The sequence below is a fragment of the Sapajus apella genome, unplaced genomic scaffold, assembly GCF_009761245.1.
Source record: "Sapajus apella isolate SASKATOON/1434 unplaced genomic scaffold, GSC_monkey_1.0 scaffold14, whole genome shotgun sequence".
In the NCBI taxonomy this organism is placed as follows: domain Eukaryota; kingdom Metazoa; phylum Chordata; class Mammalia; order Primates; family Cebidae; genus Sapajus; species Sapajus apella.
The window spans coordinates 31778865-31806068 of record NW_022436954.1 but is presented as its reverse complement, the minus strand read 5'-3'; the positions used below and the strand labels follow the sequence as shown (position 1 = coordinate 31806068).

The 27204-nt window shown below is 37.0% G+C and overlaps 1 long non-coding RNA gene across 5 annotated transcripts in view; it reads left to right on the top strand.

Moving 5' to 3' along the window:
* LOC116555175 overlaps positions 1-27204 on the top strand; it is a 170994-nt gene that overhangs the window by 25057 nt on the left and 118733 nt on the right. For 3 of the 5 annotated variants that reach the window (XR_004270409.1, XR_004270408.1, XR_004270411.1), the window contains exons 4-5: positions 18990-19052; positions 20184-20266. This is a non-coding gene — a long non-coding RNA (uncharacterized LOC116555175). Of the gene's footprint in view, positions 1-18457; positions 18771-18791; positions 18905-18989; positions 19053-20183; positions 20267-27204 lie in introns of those variants that run through there. The other 2 variants (XR_004270410.1, XR_004270412.1) reach the window with 2 other exon arrangements.

The window sequence follows — 27204 nt, the reverse complement described above, 5'->3', positions numbered from 1 at the left end:
AGGAAGCACTTGGCTCTCTCAAAAGAGATTAACTAGAGAACACTTAATGAAGATAAAATTTAGAGCGACGTGGGCAGACTTCAGGGAACCAACAAGGCATGGTGAAGCACCAAGGAATTAACAACAATTGGGAGCTGTTACTATCACAAGGCCCAGAAAAGCAAAAGGAGGGAATGGTGTTAGAGAAATTGGATGAAAATGCGTGCTCTAGAGAGAGGCTACCTATGAGGAGCTGTTGCTATTCCAACTGTAGCCGTAGAAGAAGGCAGCCACTACCCGATCCCTAAAAGGAGCAGCAGAGACAAGGAGGAATAAATCCTGGGACATCTGTCTCTTCCTGCCCTACAATCTACTGGCAGACCCAACTGGGAGCTAGAGGTGAGGGAGTTGGGGACTGCAGTCAATAGAGGTCAGCTTCTGTGAGCCCCAGCAAGGCAGAGAAGTATGAGAATGGATTTATGAAGGGATAAGGAGGGCAGACAGAAAATGACCAGCATGCCTTTTATTTATAGAGCATTTATTATGTGCCAGTGTTTTAAATTCTACATATATTAATTCAGGCAATCTTCACTACAACCTCATGGGGTAAGCACCAATATTCCCCCCCTATTATAGAAGAGGAAACTGAAACATAAAGAGGTTAACTAACTTGCTCAAAGCCATACAGCTTGTTAGTTGGTGATGAAACTAAAATTTAAACCCAAGCATTCTGACTCCAAAGCTATTCACTTCACCATCATGTGAGACTTCAGAAGAGGAATTCTAATTTGGGGGTGAAGATTTAAGGCTGTGCTTGTGCCAGGAAAAAATCACCAGTGTAGGAGGCATGGAAGAAACAGACTCAAACTTTTTCTCAGTACTAGAATAAACACAAACTCACCCTTTAGAGTTTGGAAAAAATCACAATTTATTATTATACATCAGCAATTTAGTAAATTGATGTTTGGGGTTACTAACTACTAACTGTAGTGGCTCAAATATATGAACTCAAATATATGAACACTGATTAGGCAGGATGATGAAGGATGTCATTGAAGCTTAACTCAGAAAGAAAAATATCTGCAAGTGTGTCAGCACAATCTAACCAAATATTAATATTAGAGATGGAGCTAAGGAATTTTAAGTAGAAGGAGAGAACACATCCAAGGTTTGTAAGTCTCGTATTCATCCCTTTGCTCCACGACTTTGATATTCTATCTAAAAATGAGTAACACTGCTAATATCATATAAGTTTGAGAGTTGAAAGTCTGAAAACAAAATAATATCAATCATATCTTGTTGCTATATTAAATAACTTACTGTTTTTAGTTATTTTGGCTGTAATTCTAGAAAATACAGATACACAAAAGGAAGAAAATAAAAATAATTGTACCACTTAGGGGAAAAAAAAAACTGTGCAGTTGGAATGTCATCCTAGTCTTTTTTGTTTGTGTCTCTGTATATTTACAAAGTTGAGATCATACTGAATGTATTGTTTGAAATTTTATTTTACCTTTAGTGAAATGAAATTTCCATGTCATTTTTCCTTATGTTGTTACCAATAATAAGGTTTTCTTTTATAGAGATAGATCACATTTTATCTACTCAGCCCTCTACTGCTGGACATTTAGGTCGCTTTCAGTTTTTACAGTCAACAGCATGCTTACAGCCAAACATTTGTATGTATACTTGTAGAGAAAATAACCATGATTATATTTACTTTTTCTATTTGAACATTCCAGACACCCCTTACCAAAAGACAGGGATTTTCTTTAATATTTGGATGTCTTACAAAGTTAGATTTGGAGGATGGCAGGCCTGAGAGAATTTGATGAAATTGGCCCAGCTCATTAATATACATTAGAAGCTTTAGTATATACTCTAAAATCTGGTTAAAAATATCGATTTCATTCTTAGTTAACTGAAGTTCATACTGGATAATTTTCTTAAAGACCCTACAATTTTGTTTTAAAAAGCTCAGGTCAGAATCATCTTTCTGCTAGAAAAAACAAAAAAACAAAAAAACAAACAAACAAAAAAAACTATGCATGGTAGACTGAGCATTTTTAATTAAAGAAGTGTGGCTAATGAAAGCAGACCTCTCTGTTTCATTTGCCACACAATGCAGTAGCTAGCTGTATTAGGATGCCAAAAAAAAAAAAAAAAAAAAAAAAGGGCGGAGGGGGGCGGCTCACAGACCTGTAAGTCTATAAAAAGAATGTATCATGTACTGTGGTGGCTCCTATCTGAAGTCCTGAAGGCATTTTTAGATGCTTGAGCAGTTCAGTCATAAGATGAAAGGACTTTGATCTTTCCTGCTAACTAAGCATGAAAAGAAATTTAAAAACTTGGCCCTTTATGATAAAAGTATTATTTTTAAGCAAATGCACTGGCAAAATTCAGAGACACTCCAGCATTCTAAATCATAAAGTAAAATATATGGGTGGTAGCGGGAGGGGGAAGAGATCTAATTTCTCAATCGAAGGGAGAGACATCCAATTATCAAGGCGAAGGATACGTCCCCATTTGGTATAAACACTGAGAAAATGTGTCCCTCCCAGATCTTGCTACAGGTTTCCTGTTTGTGGAACAGGGCTCGAGCTGTCTGTATGCTACTAATTACTACATTTTATTCTATTTCCTCATTTCAAAGACTCTTTGTCAAAGTCTTTTAGAAAACCTTTGCTGATCTAGCAACTATTTGATATACAAAATGAGAAACATGTCTTCCTTCGACAAAAGTAAAATAATAAAAACCTATTGTGTGCTAGCTTTTGTATGAATCATGTCCTTAAACCTAAAAGGACAAAAGGAGGGAGAATCCCAGAGCTAAAAACACATCTGCCAGATCACACAGCTAGAAAGTGGCAGGGCTAGGTTTTTAATAAAGTCTATCTGACCCTAAAGCTCATGATATTTTGAATATACTAGGTATATCACATAGTAACATATGTAAGTGTACACCATATTGTAATATACTGTTGTCTCAGACATTTGATCTTTGTTTGGCTGTTGTACATTCAATCATTCTCCTCCCCAGTTTCCTTTTGGGTGGAAGTCCTCTTTGAGTTTCTGTTTAATGGGAAGGCAGTTCTTATTAACTCCCACTGTAGAAGTCTAGGAGGTCGTATTCCTTTTCAGCCCCCCAGTACAACTGGGAAACAGTGACCAAGGTGCCATTGTGATTCTTATTCTCAGAACTTTGGTGCTTCAGTGATTCAGTCAGAGGTAACAGTTCAGAGGTTGTGTGCATCACAGCAGTAGGTGTGGCTTGGGGACCAGTCATTTCCTTCCGTAATACATAGTTTCCTCTCCAGCCCCTGAGTCACTTCAGGTTGCTGTATTTTCTATGCTAAGTCCTCCAGCCTGCCATTGATTCCATGACTTACCCTTCCTTCCAATAAATCCTCTTTTGCTAAGCAGCCAGTATTGGTTTCTAAGGTTTCCATCCAAGAGTCTCAAGAGATGTGAGTTTTTTTTAGAATCAGTAACAGGCCAGAAAATAACCAAGAACCTTTACATGGCACTGAAATCTATAACATAGTTTCAAGGGACCCTCTGCTAATTATTTCTGGGCTATTAACAGCAATATATCCATTCAGATCAATAAGAAGTAGACAAATTATTAGGGCCAAGTATGGTGTTAGTGATTACCTTCACACTTTAACCCATACTGCTGGGGCTGTCCCCCTTGACCACTTAGAATATTACAACTTTAAGGGACCCTGGTGATCATCTAGACTAACACCCTCAGTTCCCTTTTATGAGACCACTCCCTCATCAGCTGTAAGAAGGGTATCACATTCTCTTTACCCTTTGGACTTCAATATTCATAGTGTCACTCTTAAGGCTTCCATTGTCCCTTTTGAACATTAGCCCAAAGTTATTATGCTTAATGCACAGTTGCTTAATGCACAGAGAATGACAAAAGGGTCACAGAGGGAAATCTACGCTTCTCATTTATTTTGTTTTGTGAGATTTTACTTTCAAGTGGCCTTTCCTGATAAGTCTGACGAATTTTCTTTAAAAATAATAATGAAAGGAGGGGAGGAATATGTCATCAAGAAAAAGAACTGAAATGAAATCTGCAAATAATTTAAATGATTTAGAATGGCAAAAGATAACTAACTGAAAAACAGAGAAAACAGCAACAGTTCATAATTCTACCTGGCAGCCTAAGGCAGCCTGAAATATGGGTCTGACAAGCTGTCACAGAGACTGATACTCTTGGGAATGCCTTATTAGGAGTTTACTATGAAATGATTATATGCTCCAGTTAAACAGTCTGCATGTGTCCGCAGACTGTGATGGCAGGTGCACACTCAGGAGCCAGGCATGCTGGGAATGGGAGAGCCAAAGTTTCTGTTGGCAACAGCAAAAGCACCAGGACTGACCAGGAGAGGCTGGTTGAGATTTGGCAGCTGGTACTCATAAAAGCAGTTGAACAGTTTGAAACACGATGTCCAAAGGCTATTGTAAGCTTAGAAGCAGCTAGGGAACTGTTTGAGGGAGGCCAGAGTTGAAACTCAGGAAGGAAGTTGTAACTGCCAGTGAAGAGAGAATTCTTCCCTAGTACTTGAGATTATAGAGAATGTAGAACGATTCCACTCTCAGGCTGCGGGTCTACGAAGGAGTAAGCTAGCAGGCTATCAGGGACCCAGACAGTCAGATGAGATCCATGCCAGAATTTTTGTCTTAGAGACAGATGGGGTGGTAAGGACTGTAGGCCACTGGATTCAAACTCCATATTGGCCACTGATGAGGTAACTGGCTTTAGTACTACTTAACCCCTTTAAACACAAGTGTCCTCTTCTGCAAAATGGGTAATAACAACAGTACTTACCTCATAGGGTGTTATGAGGATTAAATGAAAGACGTATTTGAGATATTGAGTCCGTAGTAAGTGTTTAGGAAATGTTAGCTATCCGATTAGTGGAGAAGACTGTGGAAAGGAGGATAATTGTTAAGTGCTTACGTCTAGTCTTGAAGGAGGAAATGTTATAACTCAGAGGCTTTAAAGACATTTTGGGTTATCCCTGCTACGATAGCTAATGGGCTTGATTGACCATATAATCTAATTCTAAAGCCTCAGGCTGTATATACTTCCTGCTCTACTTGTAATTAACCCAGACATTGGAAAAAACCTGAGGCTGCCACAGAAGGAGACAGACAAGTCAAAAGCAGACCCCTAGTCAGGGCTCTGTGTTGCGCCACTATCATTTTTGGTCTTTGGAGATAAAGGTAGCTTTGATATGATTATTTCAAATGGGTAACCATACTAATACCTCACCTGCCACAATTAGTTCTAACATTTTAATTATGTACTGTAATTCATATCTAATTTTAACACATGACCATGTTAGACAAATAAATGTCATCTTCCCTACCAATGTGATAGTGGTGGGCAATGGGTTAAAATTTCTCATCTGATTTGTTGACTGAGCTAGGTGAACTTGATCAGGCAATTTGTTAAGAGAGCTGAAATGTAGTCAGGAACACTCTCTTGGCTTAGAGTTTGCATTTGTTTTTTTTCTTTTATCTTTTCCCCAGTCATAAATCTTGAATGGGAAAGAAAGTGAAAAGGGAATGAGGGGGAAAAAAAAAAAAAAAGGAATCATGCAAAGGGATGTCTCACTGCCCATACATCCATCCTCTGAGCTGGGCAGCGGAGATTACAAATCAATCATACTACACAAATAAAAGTCTCTCACAGATTCCACAATTCCACAAAGGAAACCATTTCAGAGGATACTCTTAAGGTTCTGTTTTCCATAAACACAGTTGGTTCAGCATGAATGGGCTCTACTGAGATTAACATGGCATTCTGATTTGGGAATCAATGAAACACAATGGAAAGTATAACAATTTCCATTTATGGTGTTAGATGAAAATGGCAGAGCTGAGAGTCAGAATTCTGGAGAATCTTTAGTCTAAATGACTTGTTGCCACTCTCGGCCTCAGCATCATGGTACGTAAAATGAAAGAATCAGCGTGGACAGCAAGTTGTCTCTGAATCCTTTCAGGCTATTACTTCGCCTGATTTGAATATTATTTTACCTGATTTTTTAAAATCTTTCCCATTCAAAGTAGATGTGTCCTTTTAGTTAAGGTCTAAGCAATGTATGGTTGGATTTAATTCTGCTTAGTCTGACCATTTTGGTTTTTAAGTTGTAGTATTTAAAGCACACCTAATTTGGGGGTTTATATTTATTTATTGTCTGTTTGTCTCACTTGTTATTTTCTTTCTCCTCTTCTTTCTTAGCTTCTTTTGGGCAAATCCAGTGTTTGCAGTCTATGTATTGAAGCAGGCTAGTTATACTTTAGTTAGTTAGAACTTTGGTAATTACATGTTCTTTTAGTAACATACAGCCTTGATTTATATAAAAATGAGTATTTTTAGCCATTCACAGATAACACAAGGACTTCAGAATACTTTAACTCCACTTACGCACTTTGGGCTTTTCTGTTATTGTTATTATACATTTTAATTCTGTGTATTTTAAGCCCCTCAAAGGAATACTTATTGCTTTGTATGTTCAATACTGATTTATATTTCTCTAACTGTTTAAACTTTAGTTAGTTCTTCATTCCTTCTTATATTTTCGTGTTTCCTTCTGGGATCATTTTCCATCTGTCCATTGGTATTTCTTTCAGTCTCTTAATGATGAATTCACCCAGTCTTTGCCTGTCCAAAAACATCAGTATTTGACCTTCAGTTTCTAAAAATAGTTTTACTGAATATAAAATTGTGTTCACATTTTTCTTTTAGTACTTTAAAGATGTTTTTCCACTGTCTTCTGACTTCCATCATTTCTGTCAAGAAGTCAACTGTAAATTTTAATGTTTGTGTTTTAAAGTCAATACATTAAAAAACTATCCAGCTGCTTTTTTCTTATTTGTTTTCTTTCAGAAACATTATTATTCTGAGCTTAAGTGAGGAGTTTTTTTTTGTTGTTGTTTGCTTTTTGTTTATATTTTGTATTTCCTTGTTTGGTTGGTTGGGTTTTCTGTTTATATGCTCTTTTGAAGTTCATAGAGATTCTTGTGGCTGATATATTTGTCAGTCTTGGGAAATTTTTACTATTATCCTTTCTAATTTTTTTGTATTTTATTTTTCTCTGAGCTTTTCACTATGTCCCATATGTCTCTATGATCTTTCCTATTTTCTATCATTTTTCATCTCTGTGCTTTGGCCTGGATATTTTCTACCAATTTACCTTCCAATTTAGTAATCAACTTTTCTGCTATGTCTGATCTGCTAGTAAACCCATCTATTGAGTCTTAATTTCAAGTTTCAGCTATTGTGACTTATAGCTATAACTTCTATTTTGTTTTCAAAATAAATGCCAGGTATCTAGTGAAATTTTCCATATTAACAGCTATTTTCTTGAACATATTAAGTCCAGCTACATTAAAGTCTATCCCTACTAACACTAAGAAATGAGTCATCTTTAGGTCTGTTTCTGTTATCCTTTTTTCTCTTGGTTCTGTTTCTTGACATACCTGGATGTATTTTTTATTAACAGCCAGATATTGCTAATAATAAGTATATCACCCTACACAGAGTTGATATTATCCTTGGTAAGCAAATAGAATGGTAGCAGGCTCCTTTAAGCCACATGGACACTGAGCTAATTCATAGGTGGATTATAGTTTTCCAAAATTCTGTATCTAGTTTGTCCATGCTCCTAAAGTGTCATCCTCAGGGTTTTCCAACCAATATTCTGATGTATCTAGTAAGGGCCCTCCCTGAAGTGGGTCACAAGTACTTGAGTATTACTTTTTCTTTGTCTTCCCAGCACCAAGAGAAAGTAGAAAAATTTTCTTTATCACATGATTCTTATTCTACTTTTCTGTAGAATCAGCAAATGTCTTAAGGAAAAACAGGCAGAGAGCTGGGCTTACTTCTCTCGGTCTTTTTTATAACCAGGTTGGTGAGCCTCCACCTCACCGACCCCATCACCAAATTCTGGCTATCATAGCAGTTCCAAACTCTAATTTTTGGCTCTGTGGCCCTGTGAGATTACCAAATTTTCCACTGGATTCTGTACCTTTTAACAGAAGTTATATGCCCTGGCTCTCTAAGTGAATCCTTGGCTTCGCATTCAAAAATCAACAATGCCTTGAGAAAAAAAAGTGGTTATAAAATGTAAGTTCATCTCTCTGTGATTTTATTGTCACTGGAATCTTAGCATTTCAAGTATTATTTACATCAGCAGTTTTTTGATGGTTTCCTCTTCTTTAAAAAAAAACACTCTGGTTTTTATGGTCATTCTCAGAAAATATAGTCTGTTACTATGGTGGTAACACATGGCTATAAATTCTCTTTGATCCCCATTCTTTTGAGAGATGAGATCTTTGACCCCTATCCTTACGTTTGGGCAGACTTAGAACTACTTCAACTAATGGATTACAGCAAAATTCATAAATGGCCATTCAATGTCCACCTTATGCTTCTGGAACACTTGTTCTTAAAGCCATAAAACATCATCTTGAAAGTCTACTTGGAGACTGCGATACTGAATTGACCACAGAAGTGATCTCGTGAAAAGTTCCATCTGAGTCTGTTCTTTAGAGATCCCTTCCAAGTTCCATATATAAAAGAGAAAAAGCATCTTGGAAGTCAATCCTTCAGCCTCAGCTCTTCTTGCTCTCCAGCTGTTTGAGCAATCCTAGTTGAGGCTCAAGGAGACATCAAGGAGTAGAGAAGAGCCATTTCCACTGTGTCTTTTCTGAATTCCTGATCCACAGAGTTCATGGGCATTACAAAATGGTTGCTTTTTTATGCCACTAAGTCTTGGGGTGATCTGTGCTACAACAGATAAGTGAAATAGCCCTAGCTATTCTAACAGAGCCAGATAAAGAAGTCACCTATAATTTACTTGATTTTTTTTTATTATAAGAGAAAATAATGGAACAAGAATAGGATTGCAAATAGATGCAGAAAATATTTCATAGACATGTCTGGTTTAACCTAGGAATTTAGAAAAAATGGGATTTCTTTTTTTCTTTTTGCATGTCATACTCTTTGATATACTAATTTTTCCACTGCCTCCACCTTGGATTAGCACTTCATCAAGACTTATACTCTTTGTGAATTACACAGGTCTTTAACTTCCTCTCCCTTCATTCCATTACATGGTCTGGTGAAAACATACCACCTTTGCTTCCATTGCTTCAGAACTGTACTCTCTGCTTTCCAGCTATTAAATCAACTATGAATTAGAGGAATCTATGAATCATGTAATCTTCAGTCGATATAAAAAATGATCTAGTCTAACTGCTAATCCTAAGCAGCTATTCCCATCCGAGAGGTTGTTACCTAGTTCATGCCAAGCCATATATTTCTCTTAGCAAATTTGAATTTGGAAATTTCAAGAAAATGCAAGCCAATTAGCAAAGGATGTCACAGGAGTGATTCAGTAATATCTACCATGAAAAAGGTGTTGGGAAATAAAGAATAATAAAACAAAATGATTGGCCTCAGGCCTGATAACAGTTTATCAGGAAATAAACATACCACTAACTCTCCTATAGTGTTACATGAGATTAAAATGCACAAAGAACAATGCATTGAAAAGAAAGGAGGAAATTATCCTAGTTAAGTATATGAGAATATTCTGGGAAAGTCCCACAGACAAAATGACAACATCTCTCAGCTGTGCTTTTTCCTCAATTGATGTAGTTTCCAGGTTCTTCCGCATTCTCATTGCCACCCTTCATCTGGACACTATCTAGTTTTCAGTATCTTTGGAAACATAATTCTCCTAATATTATCTAAATAGTCTACAGGTCAAGGGACGGTCACAACCCTTAACCTAAAGGTGATACCTCTTTATGAAACCTAAGATTTCATCAGCATTTTTATCAGCAAGGTCATATTATTGGGTCCATATACAGCTTAATGTGTATTAAAATTTTCAGAATTTTTTTCACATGAGTTATTCTGAAATCAGATTTTTGTGCTGTTTATATTTTGAATCTGCATTTTCAAGACTTTACTTTAATTCTTCATTTGAATCCAGTGTTTTAGCCCCTAGAGACCTTGTTGGTGGGGGAAGAGACTGGATGGGAAGGTTTGGTCTCAGATTCTGACAAATGAGCTAGCTCTTCCAGGTCTGTGTCTGCTGCAAATTTAATGAGCAAAACTTGCGTGACTTTCTGCTAGGTGGTGATTAAAAATATTGACCAAGACAGAGTCATGTAATCTGGGCTTGGACAATCATATATTAATACATTTCTCCTACTAAGTGACTTATTTGCATTTTAACTGTGGCCTTCTGAAGAATAGATACCTTTACCCAAATAAATGATGAAGATGATAAGAATATTAGGCATCACAGAAGTCCACTTTGGGAGATTATTATAAGACATGCGGTTCTTCTATGCATCTCAAATCAGACTATTTGGAAAGATTGTTTATTCTATTTTGAGGCCTCTCTTTCATAAACTTTCCTGCACACAGGAATCACCCGGAGAGGTTTTAAATATACAAATACGTGGGACCCACTCCCAGAGTGGTGCTGCCTACATTTTGAAAGTTTGTGAAGCTACCCAGGTGTTCTAATGTGCAGTCAAAGTAGCCACTGCTTTTCTAGAAACTCATCAACCGTAGAAGAAAGAGCATAAGGTTAGAAGTCAAAGTGGGATAGACCCCAGCTCTGTCATGTAATAGTGTTGTGATTTGGACAAATTGCTTAATCTCTGAGCTTCTGCTTTCTTATCTATAAAATTAGAGCTAAGAATGACCTACAATGTGAGGTTTGGGTAGGGATTTAAAGGTAGATCATGTACATTATCTCTGTTCATAGGAGGCGAATAGTAACCGTCATCTCTTTCCTCTGTCTTTCCAAAAGTCCCCTAAGTTAAGCTATAGAACAAGGTCAGCAATAGCTGAAGGGCAGATTTGACACATGAGCTCTCATCTCTGGTGTTCCTTCCAGGATCAGATAACCTCACCTTTGGTGACCTGTGGCTGAACTTTTCTGCTTGATAGAATGATTTATACATCATTTAAATGCACAAATGTAGCTTAGCTGGGAAATAAAACATATATTTGACTTTAAATTGCCAAATAGAAAAGAAATGTTTCATTTTCCAACTGTGGCCACAAAAGAATGTGTAACTGCTCAAGTTTCATCAATAAGCCTTTCAAATGTTCCCCTGTATTCTCAGTTTCTCATGTAAGACAACTTTTCATTAATATAGGACTTTTCTGGGGTGGAACTCAGCAAGAAAAATGAATACTAGATCATTTTTTTAGCTATTCTTTTTGGAAAATCCTAACTAAAATACTAGCTAGGTAAAATGAAAGTTTTTAACATCTGAACTATCAATTGATGGTTTAAAAGAACTTTTTAATTGGAGTGATGCTCAGTATGTGTAATAAAAATTCATGTGTTGTTTTCCAAATGTAAAAATATTGATCAAGAAATCCTAGCATCCGATATTGAAATAGCACTAAAATTTTAATGTCATGCAAGACTATTGTTCCATTTTCATTCTGCTTCCAGCCCAAAGGTGCAACAGTAATTTTTAAAATAATATGAACAAACAATCTTGGGTTTATCTCATCTCATCTTCTTTCCAGTCTTTTCTCCATGCATCTCATCTCATTTATTCTAAAAATATTTATTGAGATGCTAGTGTTCGTTAGGCATTATGAATATCAAGACAAATGAGATAAGTGATCCCAGACATTGAAGAACTCACAATCTAATGTAAAAAATAACTAAAACCCAACACAGTTAATGACAACTGAATAAGGTGTGTAGTCTAATTAGCAGTATTGTACCAAAGACAGTTTCCTAGTTTTGATTTTGTATTATAGTCATGTAAGAGGTCCACATTGGAGGAAGCTGGGAGAAGGGTACACAATACTATTTTTGTAACTTTTGGTGTAACTATAATTGTTTAAAAATAATAAAGTTTTAAAAAATCTAATATATTAGAAGAAGTACTAATGTAGGACAGGTTTTTCTAGATAACTGAATGAGGAGACATGGTATAAGGGAAGGCTTCTCAGAGAAAACGGCATAAAATCTAGCTCTGAAGAGACAATTCAAAATGTCCATGGTGTTTTAGTTGCCTTTGGCTTCTGTAACAAGTTTCTACAATCCTGGTGGCTTAAAATAATTCAGATTTATTCAGTCACACTTCTGGAGGCCAGAGGCTCAAACACTAGTTTACTGGGTTTGGGTCAAGGCATCAGCAGGGCTGGTTCCTTCTGGATGCTCTAGGGGAGAAACCGTTTACTTGCCTTTTCCAGCTTCTGGAGGTTTTCCACATTCCTCAGCTTGTGACCCCCTCTTCCAGTCACTCCAGCCTCTTGTTTACATTAACACGTTTCCTGCATTTTCTTTTACAGTCAAATCTCCTCTGCCTTCTTCGTATAAAGACTAATGTGATTACATTTAAGGCCCATCTGGATTATCCCGGATGATTTCTCCTTCTTAAAATCCTTAACTTGGCTGGGGAGGTGGCTCACACCTGTAATCCCAGCACTTTGGGAGGCCAAGGCAGGAGGATCACCTAAGGTCAGGAGCTCAAGACCAGCTTGACCAACATGGAGAAACCCCATCTCTACTAAAAATACACAATTAGCAAGGTGTAGTGGTGCATGCTTGTAATCCCAGCTACTCAGGAGGCTGAGGCAGGAGAATTGCTTGAACCCGGAAGGCAGACTTTGCAGTGGGCGGAGATCACTCCATTGTACTTCAGCTTGGGCAACAAGAGCAAAACTCCATCTCAAAAGAAAAAATAAAAAGGTCCTTAACTGACTGACACTGCAAAGTCCCTTTTGTCATCTAAGTTAACACTCACAGTTTCCAATAATTAGGACCTGGATATTTTGGGGTGCCTATTTAGCCTAACATATCTGCAAGGATATTCCAGTTGTGAAAAACAACTTGCACAATTGAGGGATGGTGAATCATTGGTCATACTTGGGGTACAGGGAAGGGAAGTAATGGGATATACAGTTAGCAAGAACAACGTATCACAGACTGGGTGGATTAAACAGCCGAGGTTTATTTCTCACAGTTCTGGAGTCTAGAAGTCCAAGATCAAACTGTTAGCAGGTTAGTTTCTCCACAAGCCTCACTCCTGAACTTGCAGTTTTCCGTCTTCTCTCCATGTCCTCACATGGCCCTTTCATGGTATTTGCACCTCCCTGGCACCTCTTTGACTTCTTATAAGGACACCAGTATTATCAGATGAGGGCCCACCCCTATGACTTCATTCAATCCTATCTCAATCATCACCTTCTGAGATTCCAGGAGTTAGAACTTCCAACATACATATTTGATGGGGACAAAATTCAATCCCTAATAATTGGGATCAAGTTTTGAGTAACTTTGTGATCTGGCTAATGACCTTAATCTTGAAAGTTATAGTAAGCCAAAGGAGGCTTTTAAGGACTGGAGTGACAAAATCAGGTTGTTTGTTAGTTTTTTGTGTCAATAACTGAAAATAGAAACAAGGAAGTAGTAACTTGCAGCAAGGAGAACAGGAAGAAGCCCAGTAAAGTACCCAGGACATAAAAAAGGAAAGGTGAGGCTGAGCACAGTGGCTCACACCTATAATTCTATCACTTTGGAAGGCCGAGGCAGACGGATCTCTTGAGCTCAGGAGTTTGAGACCAGCCTGGCCAACATGGTGAAATCCTGTCTATTAAAAATTCAAAAATTATCCGGGCATGGTGGTGGGCACCTGTAATCCCAGCTACTGGGAGGCTGAGGCATGAGAATCACTTGAACCTGCGAGATGGAGATGGAGGTTGCAATGAGCCAAAATAGCGCCACTGCACTTCAGCCTAGGCAACACAGTGAGACTCCGTCTCAAAAAAGAAAAAGAAAAAAAAAAAAAAAAAAAAAAGAAGGAAAGGTGATAACAAGGGTAATAGATATAGCAAAATTTTGCCTGTTTTCTTCCGCCACAAACTCATGAAGTCTTCAATAAAATGTTGTAAAAAACTACTTTTTGTCTGTCACATAGCTGAATTTAAAACAAATGCCCAGGTACCAGAACCTAAGCAGGAAATCAGAGCAAGAATGATGAGAAGCGCTGCTAGCACCTTGTGTATATCAGACCAGATATTGGACCTGTGGTCTGGAAGTGGGTATTTTAAAGCCATGTAGGGGACAGAACCACACCTATGGGCCCAAGGAGCTCAAAGGTCTGCCCAACCTATAAAAAGAGGACTTAAAAAACTCTGACCTCTTATTCTGGGAAGCCACAAGGAAGCCTGCTGACTGTCCCAGAATGTAGATGGGGTGGGAATGGAGGTGGAGCACAGTAATCTTAAGAAGTGAAATCACTATCTTTACTTGAAAATACTTTTTAAAATCTAAATTTGAGTCAAGGAAATCTCAAACTGAGAGAGAACGGAGGAAAATCTAGCCTCAAAAAAATAAATCAAGAAATTTCCCCCAATACAAACAGCATGAGTTTCCAGATTGAAGGAGTCCACCCTGTGCCCAGAATAATAAATTTCAAACACTAGAAACCAAAATAATTTTTTATGAATGTTCAGAAAGAAAACAACAGAACCCATAAATATAACCAGAGTGGGTTTAGAGAGAGAATGTGCATTTTCATGTGTGTATACACACACACGTATGTCAAAGAGAGTCCTCATTTTCCAAAGTTCAAACTCAATAAATAGTGCCTAAAAACCTGAAGTTAAGAAATAGCAACATAAGCATATTACTTATAAATGTAGAGTAAAATACTCATCGGGAAGTATGGAAAGGGATTGCACTGGGGCCTGGAATTGGGGATTAGTGTTCTTGTAACCCTAGTCCTTTCCTTCACCCTCAAAGCCCCTGTCCCCTTTGAAGGAGATAACATTAAATGACCATCTGTTCTCTGCTCTTTTACAATCGCCTGTTCCCCGGTCACTTCTCTCAACCTCTGAAGTTTTAACACTGGCTCACTGTCCTTACCTCCATGTTATCCTGCGGTTATTCCTGGGAATTTCAATGTTCACATCCTGCCTGTCACTATCCTGACCTCATTGCTTTCTACACACTTTTAATCTACACCTCCCTCCCCAACCTTCCGTGGTCTGACCCTAGAACTTTCCAAAAGTCTTAATGCCAAATACCTCACACTCTAAACATCAAAATCTTAATGAATAAATACTCTCTTTCATGTTTCAAATTACCTACTGTACCAAACCCACTTCAGTCTTTCCACTTTTACTACCTATCAGCCCCTCTGGTCTCTTGTTCCTCCTCATCCAGTTTAGATCCAGGGTTGATGACCATAAAACATTATATACAGTATCCTCAATTGCCTTGTCTGTCTCTGCTTCCATCATGTTCTACTGGCATACCCCAAAACCTGTTTAAAATTTATTGCTAAATTTCATCAGTTAAATAGAACTATCAACAAAACAAAGCCACACAACACAAATCCATACAGACTGGTTTCATTTTAAATTTATGTTCATAATCTCAAGAAAATCTTCAGCACAGCCTGGAAATTCTGCTATATTTCATTACTCAACTTGCTTGTCTGTTATCTAAAATAATTATCTCAACATGTCCTCTACTTTCCAAACTCCAAAATATCTTCTTCCCTTTAACTTTCAACCAATGGTGGCTCTAAAACAAAAAACAATCAAAAGAGGCAGGTTTAGTTCAAATTCCAGTTTTGCTACTCACTACCTGAGTGAATTCTGTGAGCCAGTTGCTTATTTTTTTCTGGGACTCAGTTTACTCATCTGTACAAGGGGTAGAAAATAACAGTAGTGTCCAGTAATGAATGACATGTAGTTTCTGTTAATGAAATAGTCTCTTAAAGAGAGAAACCAAAAACTCTCTCCTTTACACTATCAAATCACCTGTCCTACCCAGGTATTTGCATGTATCTGTGAACGCTGCCTTCCTTTCTAGTACATACAGTTGTTTCAGAACCCCCATGAATACCAAAATCTGAGGATGCTCAAGTTCCTGGCATAAAATGGTATAGTATTTGCATATAGCCTATGCACTTTCCCTGATATACTTTAAATCATTGCTTAATTATTTATAATATATAATACAATGTAAATGCTATGTAAACAATTATTGTACCAGATTGTTTTTAATTTGCATTATTTATATTTTTATTGTTGCATTGTTATTTTTTATTGCTCTTCCCCGCCGATATTTTTGATCTGTGGTTGGTTGAATCCACGGATGTGGAAACCATAGACAAGGAGAACTGACTGGATGTCCATAGCCCCTGCTTCCCCTTCTGGAACAGTGGATGAACTATTTCTGAACCTCATTTCAACCCCCCTACATGAGTGTTGGATCTCTTTCCCTCTCCTCTGTTCAATGACTTTGTTCCTGCAATTGTTCCTCTTCTATCATTTCCCATGACTTTTCCTCTGTCTACTAAGTTATGCCATCAGCATATAAACATTACATATTATCTTCCATCGTAAAGGTCCTTCAGTGCTGTCATGGCTAGTTTCTTGATTTCTTTTGTAAGAAAACTCCTTGAAAGAGCTGTTTACATTTGTTTTTCTTTTTCTGACCTCTGTCCCCTTTTTCTGTCTGAATCAGAGCCTCACTCTGTCAACTAGGCTGGAGTGCAGTGGCATAATCATAGCTCACTGCAGCCTCGAATTCCCAAGCAATCCTCACACCTCAGCCCCTGAAGTAGTTGGAACTATGGGCATTTACCATCACACCTGGCTAAGAGTTTTTATTTTTATGTTTAGAGATGGAGGTGGTCTCATGATGTTGCCCAGGCTGGTCTTGAACTGCTGGCCTCAAGCAAAACTCCCGCCTCAGCCTCCTGAGTTGATGGAATTATAGATGTGAGCCACCACACCTAGCCTCATGATCACTCTTTTGAACCCATTATTGCAATACCACCTGTCAAAGTTTATCTTTCCAAGCTTTCAAGTACTCTGGCTTTCTTCACTAAACATCTCAGAAGCATTATCCTTCTAGGCTTCTAGACTCCATTTGGTGTCTTGGTCAGCTTGGGCTGCCAAAACAAACACCAACAACTGGATGTCTTACACAGCAGAAATGTGAAGGCTGAGAACGCCAAGATGAAGGTGCTGGCCAGTTCTTTTTCTGGTAAGGACTTTCTTCCTGGTGTAGAGATGACTGCGTTTTTACTGTGTCCTCTCTTGGGCTTTCTTCAGTGCATGTATGTGGAGCGAGAGGGCTCTCTCTTTTCCTTCTCTTCTAAAGCCACCTTCTAAAGTGCTATTGAAGTAGGACCCTCACCATTGCGATCTCACTTAACCCTAAGTACCTCCTAAAAGCGCTATCTCTAAATGCAGTCACATTGGGGATGAAGGCTTCAACATATGAATTTGTTGTGGGAGACTCAACTCGGTTCACAGGACACCATGCTTGCTTTATTCTTTCTCAGTACTGGGGTTTCTGCTCACATATCGCCTCCTCAAAGAGAGTTTCCCTGACCACACCATTTACAGTATCTTTCTTTCTGTGATGTCGCTCTTGTTTTCTGATTTTTAGTAGCGCATTGGGTTTAAACACTTGGATTTTTGGAGCAGACTGCTTTGGTTTAAATCCAAACTCCATCATTTACAAACTTTGTGATCCTGACCAAGACAGTTAGCCACCAGTGCCTTGGTGTCCTCATCTATAAAATGGGGATCATGAAAATACACTCATCTGTTAAAGAAGTTAAAATATGTGAAAAGCTAAGAATGTTGTCTTGTACAATTTAAGTTATCAGTAAGTGTTAGCTATTACTTCTTGACTCATATTTGTCTATTTTCCTCATTAGAAAAAAATAAAAACTCCAAGACGATAAGAACTTTCTGCCTTGCTGAAATACACGGTATCCCCAGTGCCTAGACCACTGCCTGATATTCCATATATGTTTGTTGAAAGAACAAAGGTATAAATGAGTGGTTTCTTGGAGGGTTTTAAAAAGTGTGGTTTACAGTGTCAAATGCTTCAGACAGCTTGGCAGATAAGGATGTAAGCTGATGGTCAATCAAAAGGTCGTTGGTGATTTGAGCAGTAGTAATAGCCATAATTTATTGAGCCACCTTGCTAAGTGTGCTAATCTACACAATGGCCCTACAAGGAAGCCATTATTATCACCATTTTATAAGTGGGGAGTATTTCTGCAGCTCTATGGGACAGAAGTAAGACTGAAAAGGATTGAGAGATGAATGGGAATTAAAGATGTACAGTCACCTCTATTATAACGGGCAGCTTGTTTAACATATTAACCTATAGGAGAAGAAATAAATTCAACTGGTCAGAGACATAATCTGTCAACCAATGTTATCAAAGAAACCAGGTATGATTGAGTCAAGGGGAGTGGAGTGAGAAAAATATAAAATAAATGCACGTTCTCAACTTTATACATATTTTTTCTCCTGGGTCATTTTAAATGCTTACTTGATAATGATTTTCATTTAATTTATTCTTCAGATACTCTGCTTGAAAATACATTTTAAAAAAGTCACCATCTTTGTAAGAATCTTACTGAATAAGAAATATCTTTTTACAAATTAAACTGTTGAAGAGATTTCAACTGGGTTTGGAATCCAAATCAACTAAATCTCTGGCAGAATATTTTCAGGAAAAAAAAAAAAAACAACCCTGGAACATTTGAGAATTACAGTTCTGTACCTCTGCAAAGATTTTTATGTTCTTCCATTGGTGGGTGAGGGGGGCAAGAGGAAATTTTCTGGGTAGGCTTACAAAAACAAGCTTTTTGAGAGCTTCTGATGATTCTGAGCTACGTTTCTAGACTGGGATTTGAGTGTTTACACCGCTGTTTCTTGGATAATTAAAAAGGTAGGTGCCTGTTTCAGAGAATCTTCTCTCTTCTACCTTGCTTTATTTGGGTGGTGTGACCTAGATTCTTCTGTATATTCATCCTGCCTGTCACTTTTTGGAATTGAGTAAGGCAGCAGCAGCAACATAAAGATGTAATAGTCACTTTGGATACAGAGTATTTAAAAGTTTTGTCTTTTATTTTAAATGGGAGGCTCAAATGTCATTGTTTATTTTCAGGGCAGTGAAGGACCATGAGCAATTCTCCAATGGTGAAGATTGATCCCAGTCATGTAAAAATAAGTAAGTATTCATCAATGTGTACATTTCTTTATCTGTGTTAGTTTTCTCGAGCTATGTCCCTCCTCAGCCCAGTCTCACTGCTTCTGTTTTTTATTAGCTCTTTATAATTCTTTTTTCTTATGCCTTAGTCTTAACTCCTTGTTTGTCGAAAGATGCCTGGTAGGGATTGTCAGGGGCCAATGAGTGGTTAGAAAATGCTGTTTGCCAAAATAAAAATGATAATTTCATTATGCATATCTCACTTGGAGTACTGAAAATTAAAACTGAAAAATAAAGCTAATCCCCAGTCTTTTTTTTGTTGTTGTTAATTTAAATCTTCCATATTGCTGGGGGGACCTTTTCTGTTCTGTCCTGTGCTAACCTCACCATATGAATTTTAAGTTCTCCCCTACCCCTGTGGCTATGTTAGGTTGACAGTTAAGCCAGGACTCTGCCCTGAAGCACTGCACTGTTCTCAGCTCCAGGCAGCAAAGGGTTAACACAGTCTCCAGCGCCTACCGAGTTGTAAAAGGAACTGCTGAAGCTGATCAATGACCACTGTTAAGACCTGGAAACCAATTATAAACCTGAAATTTGTGATGAACAAAGCCCTGAAACACTGGGATGAAAACTACTGAATTAGTCCAGTTCATTAAAATCATTAATAGTCATGAAATGAAAACCACCAGAGTCCAAAAAGGCTTAATGCTCTATCCATATTAATTAGATGGGAGCAAATCTGAACTGAAAAGCAGCACATGCTTTGTAGAATTAGCAATTGGTCTCTACAGACTACACCGATCTCTATTAAAATTCAGTTTAATTAAAATTGATCACGTTAAGAAACTGATGTGGTTAATTAACTGAATTCCTGGACTTCTTTTCATACGTTTCACAGACGCCTTGTACACTGCGTTTGTGGGTGACACTTCATGTTGCACAGAGCAAATCTGATTGCAAAGGTTAACTCTCTGTGTTCCTGGAGAGGATACAGACCACGGAGGAGGGGTGTGTGGGGGAGAGTCAGAGGAAACCCGGCTTTATGGAGAGTCAAACCCCAGGCTAAATTCAAGGAAACTCCTTTATAAAATTTGTCCCATTCATGGTGGATAAATGAATGTGTATCAGTGACAAAGAGGTTTTCTCTCCCAGGCTGCCACCTCTGGAGGACCTGAGAAACATTGCCAAAAAATAAGAGTTACTCTAATATTAAAAGGAGGACAGTCGGGAGTTGGGTAAGTGTGGCTAATTCTGTACCAGGATTGCTGAAGGCATCTTAGTTTTACTGCCTACACACCTCCTTGTTCTGTTTGGCTCAGAAGTCATTTTGTGTTTTTTCTGTCTGCAGAAAGGGATAATGACATTTCTAGATTTCACCAAGGCCTAAAATGACAGCAATAGCCCCTCTGCCTTGCGGCTGCTCTGCTGCTCCCAGCCAAGTCTACTCCCCTTCTTAAGTCCACCAAGCACATTGCCGCTAATGCAGCCTGCCCAAGACTGCAGCTTATGGTGTCACCGACCTGCTCGGAACTCTGTAATGATTGTGCACTGCGTACAGCACAAATTCTAAACTCCACAGATTTAACTCCAGAGCCCTTCATTATCTGACCCAACATACTCTTACCTTCCTTTGCCTTTTAGCTCCCTATGGCATGTACTTCTTTGTTTCAGCCACATTGGCCAGTTTACAAACTTTGAGTTTCTTATTTGCTTTCCAGCTTGCACTCCTTTTTCCTCTTAGAAACTTATTTCAACCCAGCCCATCCTTAAGAATTCCACTGGAATCCGATTGCCATAAAGTTCTTCTGTCATCAACTGACCACGAAAGATCTTTCCTTCCCCTGCCTTCTGGTAGTTGGTATGATCTCAACTGTCAATTGGCTCTTGTTCCCCAGAGTCCGAAATAATTACTCACATGTACATATCAGCCCCTAAAGATTTTAAGTTCTTGTCAAGCAGAGGCCATATCTTATATTTCACCGAATCTGAACATGTCTCCGACACAATGTGTGCTTCATAAATGTTGTTTACAATGAGGATAATAACTTATCCTTTGATAGTTTCTGGCAATTTTCCTCAGCAAGAAAGTTTATTTGTTTCTAAGACAAAGTTTGAGCTTTGTCTTAGGATGAACTGGCAAAGGAATTTGAATGTGATATGCTAATAGCAATAATAATGATAGATGATATTTATTAAACTCATGTGTCAAACACTGTGCATAAGATCTATGTTTTACAAGGAAATCACCTTTTCCCTCTCTTTGTTGCCAGAGTTGCAAGTGCCTCTCTCAGCGTTTTCTTCATCTTTTGAATCTAGGATTGTGTCTTCCATTTCGTTTCTAATTCTTGTATATTTTTGTTGCTTTTTTTCTAACATAATTTGACTTTCTGATTTTTATGGTTGTTGTTGTTTCTGTTGTTTTTCAGGTATTTTCAAAGAACAAGTTTTGAATATACACATTCTTTGTTTTTATCTTCTATGACTCAAATTTAGCTTTTATTTTAAAATTCTCATTTGCTATTTCTTGGCAGATTTCATTGTTTGTTTTTTTCTAATGCCTTAATAAGTTAAAACCTTCTTAATAAATACTTAATTCCATTTTCCCTGTTTTGGTCTTTCTTCTTTAATGATAAAGGCATTAAGAACATATGAATGAGGCTTTTATTGTGATGTTTAGATTTTTGATTATTTTTATTTTCGCTTCTTTCTATGAATCATTTATAATTTCAGATCTGATTTCTTTTTTGATCTAAGGTCTTTTATAAATTATTATTAGGGACTATTTTTAAAATGACTTGTTTCTAATTTCATTATGTTTTGATTAGAGAGTATATCTTACATGTTTTCTTTGGTCAAGTATGTAATTAATTCTTATAAATATTCCACAGACATGTATACAATGTATTTTTTTCTATTTGAAATTTATAGAATTACATTTTTCAATTATTTTATGTATATTCTTACTTTTTGGTCTAATTCAACTGTCCAATTCTGAAATAGTCATATTAAAGGGTACCACTATATTGTATTTTAATTAAACTCTACTTATATTTCTATGTATTTTTGCTTTCTGTTCAGCTGCTATGTATTTTGATACACAAAGGTATAAAACAATTATATCTTATTCTTGTTAAAATTTTTAAACCCAAATTCATTATCTGATTTTAATATTATCACTCTTTTTTTCTTATTGTTTGACTGTCTGTTATCTCTTTGCTCATTCATTCACTCATAAATTTCATTTTATTTTTTGGGAAATTTTTCTTCAAAATATATTTGTATGTAGGCTCTTTTAAAGAAAATGTATGCTACTTCTTGTTATGAAAGATTTTTTTGAAAATATATGCTCTATCTTGTTATAAAACATATTTGAGACAATTTACAAACTCTATAAACTCTCAAAAAATAAAAAAAGATAATTTTAGCACTAGCTGAAAATTAGTGCTAGTGGAAATATAAAAAAAAAATTCAGCCAGGCACAGTGGCTCACAGCTGTAATCCCAGCACTTTGGGAGGCCAAGACGAGCAGATCGCCTGTGATCAGGAGTTGAAGACTAGCCTGACCAACATAGGGAAACCTTGTCTTTACCAAAAATAGAAAAAGTAGCTGGGTGTGGTGGGCGACACCTTTAGTCCCAGCTACTCAGGAGGCTTAGGCAGGAGAACCGCTTGAAGTCAGGAGGTAGACGTTGCATTGAGCCAAGATTGTGCCACTGCACTCCAACCTGGGCGGCAGAACAAGAATCCTCCTTAAAAAAAAAAAAAAAAAAAAAGAAAGTTCCAAGCCAAAATATTTGCTCAACTCTAAAATCTAAATTTTATGGCACACATTTTGTATTAATTTTTTATTAATTAACATTGTCTTTTTTGAATTTTATTGTCCTTTGTATTTCAAAAGTCGTTGCAAAACTAAAAACAAGATTGATTAATTAATGACTGGCTATATCCATATGCCTCTCTTTTGTTCTTTATTGCTGCTGATTTATCAAACAAACTATTCCAATCCCTGTATTCTCACCACATCAATTAATTTAGAAGGGCAATTAACTGTATTTACCATTTCATTAGTGGTTAATTTCCCTTTCCTAAAATTCCTGATCAAACTCATATTTTTATATTATATAAAAACAAAATACAACTCTTCTCTTCCCAATCTCCCTCAAGATTTATTGTCTCACTGGTTTGTCTGCTATTATTTATTCTTCCCCCTATCTCTACCACTTTGGCAACTCAGGTTTAGCTGAGATGGTTTAAAACTTTTGGTTTCAATACATCATTAGATCTTCGTTTGAAATATGGATCTTTGTTTTAAGAATATGTATATAGTTCACATATTACGTGCTCTCAGGCAATTTTTCTAGCTACATATTTTTCATGTTTTATTGTTTCTTCTCCTCTTCTACTTCTCCTATCTTAAGATCTCTGTTCTGACTCATTTATTTTTTATATATATATAAAAGCTCTTTCCTCAAAAAGGGATATGGGAACTTAAATCTTTGAACTCTTTCTTATATACAAACATGTTTCCAACCTCCTGGTGGTTGAGTTATTTTCAGTCCTTCCCTATCAATCATCTGTAGATGTTATTCTATAGCCAGAATAGTTGTTTTCTTTTGTAAACCATTGTCATTTCCTTTCAAATAATACTTAAAATTAACTAAGGCCTTTTACTCTCCAGACTCAAGAGTATTTTTTAGCATAGAGAATTTAAATGTTGCCACCAATATTTTCTCCTTCTAGATCTTATATTACTCACGTTTAGTTATCTTCCAAGTCTTCTACCTTGTCCTTCATTATTCCCGTCTTTTTGCATTTTTTGCAATGTTTTGAAATACATATTCCATTTGATATTCTTGGATACTAATTAATTCTCTCATTCAATTTACAAACTAAACTTTTGTCTCAAAAATAGAATCTCCTAGGCATTTGCATTACTTTTGTTGTATTGTTTTAGTAGTTACCTGTCTCTTTTAACAGCTATATTTAATTAAGAACCACATTTTGCAGATGTTCTGAGTGTTCTTTCTCTAGCTGCTAGGATCCCTTACATGTATTATAGTTTCCCATTGCCTACTCTGCAGGGTCTGGCTGAGTTCTTGGGATACTCACTCAAGAGTGGTGTATCCCAGATTTCTCTCTGTCTGTGTGGTGAGTTCAGTACCAGCGGACAGGTAGTAGTAAGTACCTGATTGAGGCTCTCAAGAAAGGGAGAAAAGGAAATCCCCTTGAAATAGTTTTCTTGGAACCACTCTTCTTCCTAGAATGCCACAGATTTCCAAACCTATATTCTCTCAAAGATCATGGTACACTGATTTTTGCTCCAAAATTCTCCACAACTCCAGGCTGTGGCCAAAGCCAGAAGAGTAAGTCTGACCTCAACTTTCTATGTCTGGATCTACAGAGCCCAGGGTTATATTTGTACCGTACAAGGCCCTGTCTGCCTGCCAGACAGACTCAGGAGAGGAAGACTGTTGTTAGGAACTGAGATTAGAGAACAGCAGAGACACATTCAGGGTGCCATATTCCCAGCATTTCCCTGAATACTTTTTAAATGTTTTAAAATGTGAAATATAACACTCATACAGAAATGTGCATAAATCATAAATATCAGTATAATAAATGATTATAAAATGAATCTTGTGTAACTACTACCAAAGCCAAGACATAGAATATTGGCAGCTAGCCAGAAAACACCTGTGTCTTCCTCATTTAACACAATACCTTCTTTGCCCTTCTAAAGGTAAATCACTATTCTGTCTTTTATAGTAATTAGTTTTCTTGCTTCTCTGAAAACGTCTTACACTTATGCATGTATGCTCAAATAAATGTAGTTTAGTTTTTACTTTCAAACTTTATATATATGGCATTATGTAGTATGTATTCTTTTATGTTTTGCTCCTTTTTGAACTTCACATATATGGTATCATACAGTATGTATTCTTTTATGTTTGATTATAATATTTACTCTTCAGTCTATAGCTCATTCCTTTTTATTTGCTATAGAGTATTCCATTGAATGGATTTGCCACATAGCTTGGTGTATTCTTCCATCAATGAACATTTGGGTTGTTTCTAATTCAATGCCATTTCAAAATATTGCTTCTGTAAACATATACAATGCATGCACTGATTCACAAGTATACAAGTTTCTCTAGACCATACAAATAGAAGTAGAATTGATGTGTTGACAATAAGGCTGCATATTTTTATGTTATTAGAAAATGCCAAGCTGTTTCTAAAGATGTTGTATCAATTTATAACAACCAGTGATTTATTAGAGTTTATTAGCAGTTTATTAGTGTTCTCATTGTTTCATGTCCTTTACCAATCTGTTGAATAAGTAACGTTATCTCACTTTGGTTTTAAGTTGCATTTCTCATTTAGAAGTCAAGCATCATTTTTTATGTAAGAAAAAAACAAACACAAAAGAGTCATTTACAAGCTGAGAGTGAAAGTAACATAGCTGCACTCAATGCTTGATAGAGTGGTAATTCTCATGGCAATCTTGAGTTAGGTGCTCTATTATCACCCCCATTTTATAGACGAGGAAGTTTGAGTTTTGATGAAGACATACAGCTAGTCAATAGCAAAGCTAAGATTTGAACCAGACTTGAACTTCTCAGCACTGAGTCCCCTATGCTTTAAGAAGCTAACTATAACAGCCATGTAGATAATAGTCTAGAGATAGGAGTTACTAATGGTAACAAGAGCAGGCAGGAGCCTGTAGTACAGTATTTGATGAAAATGTTCAGAGGGTGAGTGAGTCACACAGGTGTAGCTTTAAAGCTTGTTAGCTAAGCCCTTAGGGGTAAAAAAGCAAAATGTCACATGAATTTAGATTTCATCTTAATTATGCCATAAAGATTTCAGTACTCATGGCATCCAAATGAGAATTATTTTTAATTTTAAGACTCAAGGCTCTTTAAAAAAAAAAAAACTTAAATTTTTTCCTAGCATAAAAGGGATATATTTTATCTCTGATATAGGGGATAAAAATCACCCTTAATCTCACTACCCAGAGATAACCACTATTAATATTTCATTTTATCCCTCTAGCAGTTTTGAGCCTGTAGAAATGTATTACATTTAAACAAAGTTGAGATCAGACTGTATATGTTGTTTTATAACCTATTTGCCCTAAACAAAAATTGAGAACAACTTTGTCATTAAAATTTCTTTCGCACATGATTTTTAGCAGTAGTTCACTTTAAAATTGTGTCATAATTACTTTTTAAGTATTTTAGATACTACATGATAAGCATATTTACAGATAAATCTTTGCCACCGTTCTGATTATTATTTCCTTTATAACATTTATAAAAGTGTGTGACTGTGGATCTTAGTCCATAAACTCAGGTTTGCAAAATATATCACACCTGTGTCATTTCCTTAGATCAATTCTAATTTGATCCCAACTTCCCTTATCTCTTACTGGTGGGATATCAGGTTTTTCCTTAAGATTTTTAAAGAATCTGAGAAGCTTATATGATACCAGGAATGTAGAGGAGAGATGCAATCTCTCTAAGCATCTATAGTCAGTACGGACAACAGCAGTGGTCAAACCCCTGTTGTCTCTCAAAGTCATGTATTTCTTGGCTTCCATACCACTTGTGGCACAGGAAGACTTTCCAAGCCTGAGAAACTCAGTGCCCATCATCCAATCTCTCCAGGGCCACAGCACACAACTGATCCTCTCTGAGTTGCTGCCACCACCCTGATTGCTGCCAAAACCAGGACATGGGTCAGTGACTTCTGCCTCCCTTCCCGGTCTGGGAGAGAAAAGTCCTGTCTCTACCTTTGCATGTTCTCCAGGAGCCCTTTTCTCTCCATTTCTCTCTGGGATGATTTTAGGCTTTTATATGAGATAGGACTCATTCTTGACTCTAAGCAGCTTTAGCTTTCCAATGTGTAACAAATTTTCTTGGGACAAAGGAATCCTAAGGTTTTGCTACCTTCTTGAAAATGAGGAGGAAAAAATATGTAAGAATGCCACCGGTCAAATTGCCTGTGATCCTCTTCTTTATGTGTTTCTAATATGTCCTCTTGTGATGTCCAAAACACTTGCCAAGGTGATTTCTGTCTAGTGGAACAGATAGAAGGTAAAAAGGTGGAAGATGCCATATAAAAGGCATGGATGGAGTCTAATGAAATTAAAAGAACTCAGGGCATCAGC